The following is a 10,513-nucleotide window of genomic DNA, read 5'->3' on the forward strand; positions in this document are numbered from 1 at the left end:
ATACAAGGGGTGGGTCAACTTACCCACTGGCTCATCTTACCCCACTCTCCCCTACTGGTGGGTTTCCACGGGAAATTCGAGCATGCCGCAGTTCGTTTTTTGCGTCATTACGTCACGTCAATTTACATGAAAAAAAAAAGAAGTTCCAGCTAATAGGCTATATCGCATATGAGGATGCTACAGGCGGTGGATCATTTATAGCCTTTTCTCACAGCAGCTGGAATAATTTGAATGTAAAACTTATCATTTTGATGGCGGATTGGTCCAAATGACAATCATCAGTGACAACTGGAGTAGTCAAAAGCAAAAGACTTCAGACTGCGGAGTGGCTACAGAAATTGAAATCTACAGGTAACGCTAATACACACTAAATACAATACTCGCGCAATGCTGATGTTGTTAACATTAACAATTTGAGAACAAAGTATAACATTAATAATAATTTGCACGGTTTGACGTGATATGAGCTAAGCGATCGTTAGATTTAATCACCATTGGCAGATTTACTGTAATGCTTTTTTTCTCAGTTGGTCAGAACAAAAGTGGCAGACATGTTACTTACTTATTCAGATGACATTTTCCAGTGAAAATTCTTACTTCCAAGACGTAGAATCTGATTCCGAAGTACAGTATCCACACAGATGCTGTGACTGACAGCAAACATTAGATTCATCTGCACAAACATTTGAAATGACCCTTTCAGGAGCCGTGCTGATGCACAACCCGCGTAAAGATGATAATTCCTCAAATAACTGCAATTGCAGGTTTCAAACAGAGATGGCGACAAAGAGGCAAAACTTACGGACTGCAGCTTTAAGTAGGTAAATGTACAGTAATGTTAAAACAGTTGAGAAAAGAATGTGTAAAAGTGTAAAGATGGCCGTAAAATATTGAAAAGCCTGTGTCTGGTTGCAAACATGACGAAATAAAAGGCTGGATTTAATCACAAGCAGTGAATGTTTAATGAAAACAAACTCAAAAATATTTCTCAGAATACTGGATACAAAACATCAGATCATAATCAATCAATGAAAAACCAAGGAAACCAAACTCAAACACAGGAAAATGCAAAACCCACTCAAAACAGACATTAAACCCAGGATACCAATAACATACACCTCAATCAAGAAGGCCTGTCCTTTCAGAATTAATAAAACTCACTTTCAACAGAACAGAACATATTTAATAATTTTATTAAAATAATATACTGATATTAATATACTGATATATATCTGAACAAACAGATAACTCTTAACATCTTCTCCCATTTCCTCCACAACAGCAGCACAAATTGCATTACTTTTTTTCCCTTACCTTTCTTGCAAATGTGTTTCTAATAACCATTTAACTGTACAATAAAAAGGTCATGTTTCCAATCCAGTTGGAATACATTAGAGGAAATGGGACAATAAACATTTGATATTTCTTTTGGACATTTAAACATTTAAAAACAACATTTAGTTCAACCAGTTACACTTTTACAGTTTTTTTTTAATCTAGCGTGGGAGTTATGTGGTTAGTTATATAATCTTAAAATCCACTTTTGTAAAATAGCCTAAATATGTCTCACTGACCAAGACCAAGACCAGCGTTGGGCTGACCATTTCTGAGAGACTTTGGACCAACCTGAACCAAAGAACTCCCAGAAACTACAAGTGAAAACATACACAATAACAGTTGATGAGGTGGAGCAAGCGCTGAAAAAAGCGAAGAGCACAAGGCAGCAGATCAAGACCAGATACCTGATTGACATTGATGGCGATCTATGCCTGCTTGTGGTGTCTGTCAGGAGTTATTAGCAGATGAGACAGGAGTAGCGAACTTCATCCATCTTATTTACACTGCAAGATCTGGAAAAACACAGTGTGCATTGTCCACAAGTTGGACGTGTTCCAACAGCGGTGCCTCAGAAGCATTCTCCGCGTCACGTACCACGGCCGCATTACTAACGAAGAGATTCTGAGCTCGACTAAAACCCACAGACTTTCCGCTATTTTGTCTGAGCGTTGCATCAAACTGGCAGGTCAAATTCTACAGCAATCGGAACAATGCCTAGCAAAAACTGCACTGACATGGATGCCGTCCAATGGACGCCAAAGGCGAGGAAGGCCAAAGAAGACCTGCCGAAGTACATTCAAAGAGGACGGATTCCGAATCCCATTGCACCGATTGCTACCAGTGGAATAGGCTTGCTGCCCCATGTGCCCTGTAGCACAGACATACCTGAAGAAGTGTGATATATAGCTGTTTGTGAAGGTAAAAGGTCTGCCAAGTTTTAAAAATCAAAGTGCATGACAAATAAAATTATTTTCTCCTAAAAGAAAGAATTGATTCTGAACAGCCGAAATGAGTTGTCAGTAATTCCAGTCTTACTTCCTGTTACATATCTACGTAACAATTTTGGTCTTCATTGGCTGCCTGTGAACAACGTCTACTTTGCCCCGCCCTCAAACACTGTAGTTGTAGTTGAGGCCTGGTAGAGTTTGGTTCGTGTTGTTGACATGTCGAGAAGATGCTGTTTTCAGCGCTGCGAATTCATTTAAAAGGAGGACTTGCACTGGAATTGATAAGGTAAAACCGACGCCTTCGTTACAGTTTGTATCACTCAAGTGCTGAGGAAGCCTCCAGAGGTGAAATTCAGATATGGTAATAAGACGTTTCGTTTCTGACACGCACTGTAAGCAGCTGACCGATCACAACAGACTGAGCCATCTGACCAATCAGAGCAGATTAGGCTTTTGAAAGGAGGGGTTTAGAGAGACTGAATCTTCGAACGAACCATTTTCAGACTCTTTGAGAAATTAGGTGATGTGCAATGTATATTATGAGAAAATTAACCTTGGATGCATGTAATCGTATTGTAGGAGACTTCCAAAGCAAAATTAACCATTTCAGTCGTATCCGGCACTTCGATTCTATGGGCCATCTTATACACAAGAGACTGTCCATGAATTTTCTGGCAGTAATTTTTCCGGGGTAGGTTGCCAAGTCTTTCTCCAACCCTCCCACTTACATGGCTTGGGATTCATTCACACCTACGGACAATTTAGCTTCCCCAATTCACCTATACTGCATGTTTTTGGATTATGCAGGAAACCGGAGCACCCAGAAGAAACCCACGCAAACACAGGGAGAACATGTAAACTCCAACACAGAGGTCTTCTGGTTCATCCGGGACTCGAACCAGGGACCTCCACTGAGCCACTGTGCTGCCCAAAACAAAATTGCAGCTGAGTGCAGCAAGAGATGATCTAAAATAAATATGGTGTCAAAGGCAGGAGATGGAATGTTTGGACATATTATTGTTTTTTTTTATTATTTTCTTTTACTGTAAGTTCTTAAGGACTGGCACTTGGTTTATTTTGGGGTTACCCTATAAATCTAGCAGCAGTGGTTAATGACCTCTCCTCATATCCTCTAGACTGGCCCGATGCTCCATTAGTTGTGTGGTATTTAGAGAGGTGATTCCTCCTGAGTGTTGTGGGGAGGGGTTTTCCCTTCTTGCACTGCATGTGCATTACAGCCTTACTTTTATACTTGACTTTGTTTTTTGAAGTTTATTGAATAACAGGAACAACTACTGAGTTACACCTATGGGGTTATTTTCCGATCTTGATTTTCTTTCCTTGTATAAAAGCAGCAGGGATCCAGGCTGCTGCATGCTACAGTAGATCATTATAATACAGATGCCTGCCATGTCAAATATCATATCAAACATACAGCCTGACAAACAAGAAAGACGTCAGTCTCCAAGCCACACTGAAAAAGGTTAAATGACTGTGTCATATATTTAAAGTGCATTTTTACATTGGTCTAATCGAATGGTTTCATGATTTCAGGTTTAAACTGGTTTTGGTCAGTTTGTCTAAAAGCAACTAACACTCCCAATAAAAAAATTATACCCTGGTTTCACAGACAAGGCTTAAAGGGTTAGTTCACCCAAAAATGAAATTTCTGTCATTAATTACTCACCCTCATGTCGTTCCAAACCCGTAAGACCTTCGTTCATCTTCAGAACACAAATTAAGATATTTTTGATGAAATCCGATGGCTCAGTGAGGCCTCCATTGACAGCAAGATAATAACACATTTAGATGCCCAGAAAGCTACTAAAGACATATTTAAAACAGTTCATGTGAGTACAGTGGTTCAACCTTAATGTTATGAAGTGGCGAGAATACTTTTTGTGTGCCAAAAAAACAAAATAACGACTTTATTCAACAATATCTAGTGATGGGCGATTTCAAAACACTGCTTCATGAAGCTTCGAAGCTTTTGTTTCGAATCAGTGGTTCGGAGCGTGTATCAAACTGCCAAAGTCACGTGAACCATTGAAATTTCAAAACGTTTCGAAACACTTACGTATGACGTAACGAAGCCTGAAATCACATGACTTTTGGCAGTTTGATTCTATCCCTTTTTTTTATTACATAATGAACATAAATCTTTCATGTTTCACCAAGTTTTGATATTTTACAGAATACAAATCCAGTCTCCAATTCCTATTAGCATTTCGGTGAACGGCATCTGTTTAATATGTTCCACGCAAACAATAAGAAAATCTCCAATAAAAAGTGTCTGATAAATAATATCTTAAGTAAAAAAGAATCAACATTGATTGACAGTCTAATTTACTCACTATTTCTTATTTGTTATTTCATGCCAGAAGTGAATTATGGCACATTAGCTTGTTGAGGTCTGTTTCTTCTATTACTTTTTATGGCCATGTCCAGGAGTTGCTATGGGGCCTAGTGTTTAATGTTCAGCTCAGCTTCAGCCAGTGAAGAGCACATTCCTTTGCACTAAAACCTCCAAAGGGAGAAGAAATACCCATTTGTCCTTTGAATTTTGATACTTCAGATGCCCAGCAAACACAAATGAGTGAAAGTGGAATTTTTACATTCCACATCAAGACATTTGATATAAATCCCTTTGTGTGTTAATTTAGTGTAAGCTATACAATCTCTCCTTTGAAGCTCCATGTGTTTCTCAGTGTTTTCCCTGCCCTTTTCACACTTTTTGAATTATTTGTTCTTTCCATTGTTGATTCAACAGAAACATTTTAATGGATTGAAAAATGCCCATGTGGCATCCTGTATCTCTGCAGCTTTCCATATCAAGCCACGGGGACTGAGGAATGGGTTACCTTAAGGGGAAACAATTAAGTGTGTTTTTCCACTCTCTTTGGGGTACCAGTGGTCTCCTTACTGTCTGGCATTACTTCCTGCTACCAAGATCAGGTTAACTGAAGCCAGAAAACAATTTATCAAGAATACAATGTTGACCCTAAAAAATATTTAAAAAGAAAACATCCAAAATGGACATGAAAACAGCGGGTAACTGGATCTACAGTATACGAAAGTAAAGAAATGTATAACAAGTGGTTTTGTATATAACAGCAAATTCTCATGGTTACCCCAGAATCCCTGCTATAAACAGTCCGAGAGCATCTTTCCAATCGGCCGAGGAGGTCAGCTGGGCAGAAATCTGGTGAGACAATTCTTAATGCCCCAATGTCCTCCAGCAAGGGTTATTTTTATTTTTGCACATTTTTCTTGGATTGCATCATTCCATAATGTCTGTGTTTATGCCAGTATCTGAGTAATATGCTTTTAATCTAATTTATTATAGGTCTTAATACTTCAAGTCACTTAAATTATTTAGAGTAAATGCTCATGTTGTTATTGTGGCTCACTTCTGTTAAGATAGAGGGGCTGTCATACAGCAAAAAAAAAAAAAATGAAATGACCATAAAAGTGCATTTTATAATTGAAAATCATGGCTTAAGGTTAAACCTGTTTTGTTCTGTTTGTCTAAAAGCAAATAATAATATCCATACCCAAAGAAAATATTAAAATAAATTATTTTTCAGAAATAGTAATTTTTGCTTGACAATGTTGTTGATGTGCAGAACACATTACTGACTGCAGAAATTAACATGGGTTTTTATACATGTTTTTCTGGCATTGTTTTTGTACATAACAGAAAATATGATAAAAAACATCACAGTAAACATTAAAGGGATAGTTTACCCAAAAATGAAAATTCTGTCATCATTTACTCATCCTCAAGTTGTTCCAAATCTGTATGAATTTCTTCAATATAATACCCATAATTTACAATATTTTGAAAATTATGGGTAACCAAACAGTTGATGAGCCCCATTGACTTCCATATATATATTTTTCCATACTATGGAAGTCAGTGGGGCCCTTTAACTGTTTGGTTACACATAATTTTCTAAAATATTGTGTTCAGAATAAGAAATTCATACAGATTTGGAACAACTTGAGGGTGGGTAAATGATGACAATTTTCATTTTTGGGTGAACTATCCCTTTAAGGTCTTTCAAAGTTGTTTTTTATAGTAAGTTAACTACATAATCACAATGTTTTCAGTTTTTGTTATAGTTAAAGAGATGAGATACGAAACCAATGTGCAGCTTAACTTCAATATACAAACAAAAATGAAAGGAGGAAATGCAAAAAGGCAAAACACACAGGAGCAGGGAGACACGCAACAGCTTCACAAAAGCAAAGACAATACACAAGAAGAAAATGAGGGGAAAACCGAGAGCTAAATACACAGAACGATGAGCAACTACAAATGAGGAGAGGGAACATGGGGAACAAATGAAACAGGAACTGAACACAGGAAAATGAGATAATACAAACTAAAAGTCCATAAAACAGAACATAACCATTATAGTTTTACCGTAGGTGAAAATTCTACTTTCATAATTTAGCTTTCAAATGAAGTTAATTAAGCCAAATAGTATTATATTGATCTTTAAGCAACATATTGGCTTGTCTAAAGAAAATATATAAACATAAAATATATTTTATAATAAATAAGCTTTTTACTTTGTAATAAGGTTTTTTCTTTGAGAAAACTAAAAATTGGCTGTAACAAATAGGAGATTTTTTTTTTTAAAGTTAATCATTTTTTTTAGTGCAGTCCTACTCTTCATGAAACAAAAACCGTTGAAGACGCAGCAACAAAAGTAGAAATATCAGCCACAATAGTGCTTTTCATAGGGGAAAATGACTGCCATGAGAATATGATATGCTTTAATGAAATAAATTTGAGAGGCTTTGGGAGAATTTGAGAGCTGACACAGGATCAGGTTACTAGGGCTAATGCCTTAAGGGAGAAGGTCAATATAATGTGCTCTTGTGGGCCTTCGCTCTCAGGATTCCCACGTTTGTTCCAGTGGTATGGAAAAGTTCGATCAGAGTCTATTACAGAAAAAGTCTAACTGAACCTCTCAGTGCTTATAACCACTTAAATTAAACCACAATATATTTCAGTGGCTGCTATGTTTAGACATGTGTGAGGCGAGTCATACTGAATGGCCTGGTTTGACCCTAATAGAATGAATCAGTCTACAGTCAGCCCTTGTATTGCTGGGCCACATTACAGGACAGGGAAAGAGGAGAGCCTGTGTGATCTCATGACCCTGCCACATGGAGAAGGAGGAGGAGGAGGCTGAGATCATCTCGAAACATTCCAGCAAACACACACAGCAAAGCCTTTCTGGACAGCTGGACAGCACATATACAAGGAGGATAAATGCAAAATATCCAGCCAGCCGGAGGAGACCAGAGGCTGCCTAAAGATAACAGCGGAGATCATCTAGCAGAGATAACCTCAAGAGATAATGTGCCATCATCTCAATGTAAACAGAGCAATGAAAGGCAAATTACTGCATTGTGATTTGTATTGTGCATGGTATTTATTTTTGTATCCTAAAAAAGTGGTTCTCAACCTTTTTGACTCTAAGGCCTCCCATTGTCCACAACAATATTCAAAGGGCTCCCAGGTTAATATGTTTCTGCTTGTACATCTGCTGTAAAGTTTTTTTTTTTAATATGGAGAAACTAGATTAAAATAAGTAGCTAAAATAATTATAATTAAAATAAAAAAAGTTTTATGCTGAATGCTCTTCAGGGATCCCTTTCCTTTTAACCCATCAATTTACATGACTTTTCCAGTTGTTTGTGATTTATTGGATATTCATTCATTCATTCATTCATTCATTCATGCATTCATTCATTCATTCATTCATGCATGCATTCATTAATGCATTCATTCATTCATGCATTCGTTTATTAATGCATTCATTCAATAATTCATTCATTCATGCATTCATTCGATTCATTCATGCATTCAATAATTCATTCATTCATGTATGCATTCATTCATGCATTAATTAATTATTTCATTCATGCATTCATTCATTCATTAATTCATTCATTCATGCATTCATTAATTAATTTGTTCATTCATGCATTAATTAATTATTTCATTCATGCATTCATTCATTCATTCATGCATTCATTAATTAATTTGTTCATTCATGCATTAATTAATTAATTCATTCATTCATTCAAATTCTACTTGACAAAATATTTTAGAGCTTGGCATTACTAGAAAAGTGTATATTCTAATAAAAATGGCAAGTTATAAGATTTTATTCATTTACATGAATTTTCCACGTCTAGAAATCAAACTTTAAAATTAGGATACCTCATATACTCAGGTTTTTCAAGACAGTGGGAACACTATTTCATTCAAACATCTTGATTTTCAGTTGTTTTATCTTATTTTAAATCTTATTTTGTCTTATTTTAAGTAATCTCAGGGCCCCCTCGGTTGAGAACCACTGTCCTAAGATGTTCATTAGTGCCCTCTTATGGTTATATAATCACTAATTCTGCTTCTGATTGATATGGGCAAAATTTGGATATCAGCAAAATAATGTCATATAGGCTACATGTCACAATTATGTTCTGTTTAGTTTCATGGAAACTACAGACTGACCCGACCCAGATTCCACTCCAAAATAGTAAAAGTGAAAGTGACTTGTAGACAAGTAGGTGTCCCATACTCGGAATTTGTGCTCTGTATTTCAGCCATTCAAGTGCACACACACACCCGGAGCAGTGGGCAGCAGTTTCTGCTGCGGCACCCGGTGAGTGATTGGGGGTTCAGTGCCTTGCTCAAGGGTACTTCAGCTGTGGTAATGAGAGTGGAAGAGAGCGTGTTCATTCACTCCCCCCACCTACATTTCCTGTCGGTACTGAGACTCGAACCTGCGACCTTCGGGTTACAAGTCAGAAGAAGAAAATCAACAGTTATGTTGTTTCTACACTATTTGGGGTGATCAAATCCTGAGCAAATGGTCATCCATTGTAGAAAGAGAACAGATGTGGGAAACTGAGAGCCATTTCAGACAACGGGGTGTCTGAACTTCATTAACATACAGACCACAGCTGTTACAACAGGAGCAGTTTCACTGACATCAGGGGTGGTAAATTGTAAAAGGATAAAAGGTAGGATGTTCGCGGATCATTCTGACTTCGACAAATCCAAGGTGCTTCATATACTTTGTCACTGCTACACTGCAATAAACAATTTCATTGAGATCTTCAACGTCCTCATCATTTTTCTTACAATGGTCATGTTCTGTTTAGTAAAGGCTGCATTCAATCTATCAGCCCAAATCTGATTTTTGTGAATATCTGATTGAAATCTGATCAGATTTAACAAGTGTAAACGGCAAAAAATCACATGAAATGCGATTTTTACAAATCTGTTACATTCATATGTGGTTTGAAATCCACATTTCTGGAAATCCTGACTGCTCTTACGTGACTTTGTTATGCCACTTAAAACGTATATACTAGTTTATATGTAATGTATATATAATTATATGTATAATTATTTAATCTGTATTTTACTTCTCTTCAGTTATTTAATCTTTTATTTATTTATTTAATTCCTGTTGGGGGTAAAACATGCCCGCCCTTACCATCTCTCCTTCGCTCAGTCGCTCTTTCAGCTGCCCTCTGGTTGCCAGGTATTCATAAGGATCAATACATATTAGTAAAAGGATTTTTTCCCTCTTTGTCTACAGATAAACTTTTTTTTTTGTGGCCACGGTACATTATAAAAAATGTAACATGCGGCTCTGTAATTTGTCCAGTGATTGCATTTTCAAAACAGCCCAATTGTGCAGGAAAACCGTGACCCTGGCAAGTTGTGGCAACACTGATCTAAGCTGATATACCTCTGTTGTAATAAAACTAAATATGATGTCAGTTTAATGTTGTACACCTTTAGGTTTAGTGTTTTTTTTTTTGTTTTTTTTTTTGCATTATAATTATGATTATGTTAATTTAACTAAATTTAAATAAATAATTTAAGACGTATTGTGGGCCCCCTGGGAGTTTGCTGAGGCCCCCTGGTTGAGAACTATTGCCCTATGGTAACACATTCAGTGAAAAGTAATAATAATAAAAATACATATAATGAAAAATAATTAAATAAAAGTAAATTTTAGTTTTTCAAATTGTCATATTGGGATCAGGAAAAAAATCTGGTGAATCCTGCTGTATATTGAGCAATAATTAGTAAAAAATCTGATGATTGATGATAGAAATACATTTGGTTACACTTTATTTTGATGGTCCAACTTTAGACATTCGATTAACTATAACATTGCAACTAT

This window comes from Ctenopharyngodon idella, chromosome 14 (assembly GCF_019924925.1).
Source record: "Ctenopharyngodon idella isolate HZGC_01 chromosome 14, HZGC01, whole genome shotgun sequence".
Lineage (NCBI taxonomy): Eukaryota > Metazoa > Chordata > Actinopteri > Cypriniformes > Xenocyprididae > Ctenopharyngodon > Ctenopharyngodon idella.